General features: G+C 35.8%; 1 protein-coding gene across 1 annotated transcript in view; it reads left to right on the top strand.

The window, feature by feature from the left end:
* MMS22L (MMS22-like, DNA repair protein) overlaps nt 1–578 on the top strand; it is a 131,946-nt gene that overhangs the window by 23,742 nt on the left and 107,626 nt on the right. The gene's annotated exons all lie outside the window — the stretch shown is intronic.

Genomic DNA, 578 nt, shown 5'->3' with positions numbered 1-578 from the left:
GGACAGAAACTTTTCTTTTCTTTCCTTGAGCTAATTTTTTTCAGTCAAGCCTCTGTATTGCCAACCTCTAGCCACAGTGTAAACTGGTTTCTGCAAGAACAGTATTAAAAACTGCCAGCAATGAAGTTGAAAACTTAATTTAGAGTTAATAGTTTTAATTCTATTGTTTGCATATTATTGTATAACTCTGTGGCACCTGTTGCCTAGTTCTACTCTTTCAGTATGTTGTATAAAATATTAATTCACTAATGGTAAGTATACAGTGAACTTCTTTTGGATGTGATCTTCCTTCTCCTTTTGCTTCTGTTTCTCTTTTTTTTCAGATTCCTGGGAAGTCAGACTTTTTTAATAGAAACTTCCAACTTGAGCTATGTCAAAACATCTTCTGAGCTTTAAAACTTTAGCATTTCAAGGTTCCATAATTATCATGTGGGGTGTGTTTACTGCTTCTTAAAGGAACTTGAACTGTAATACTGCCTTAAAGTCATGGATAACTGGGAGCCTGTAATGCATGATGTATTTCCATAGCATAGCTACTCTGGTCGCAAAATGAAGGGTGGCTGAAAGTAGCTCGCCTG

This window comes from Pygoscelis adeliae, unplaced genomic scaffold, assembly GCF_000699105.1.
Source record: "Pygoscelis adeliae isolate BGI_AS28 unplaced genomic scaffold, ASM69910v1 Scaffold41, whole genome shotgun sequence".
NCBI lineage: Eukaryota > Metazoa > Chordata > Aves > Sphenisciformes > Spheniscidae > Pygoscelis > Pygoscelis adeliae.
This window is presented reverse-complemented; position numbering and strand designations above follow the sequence as displayed.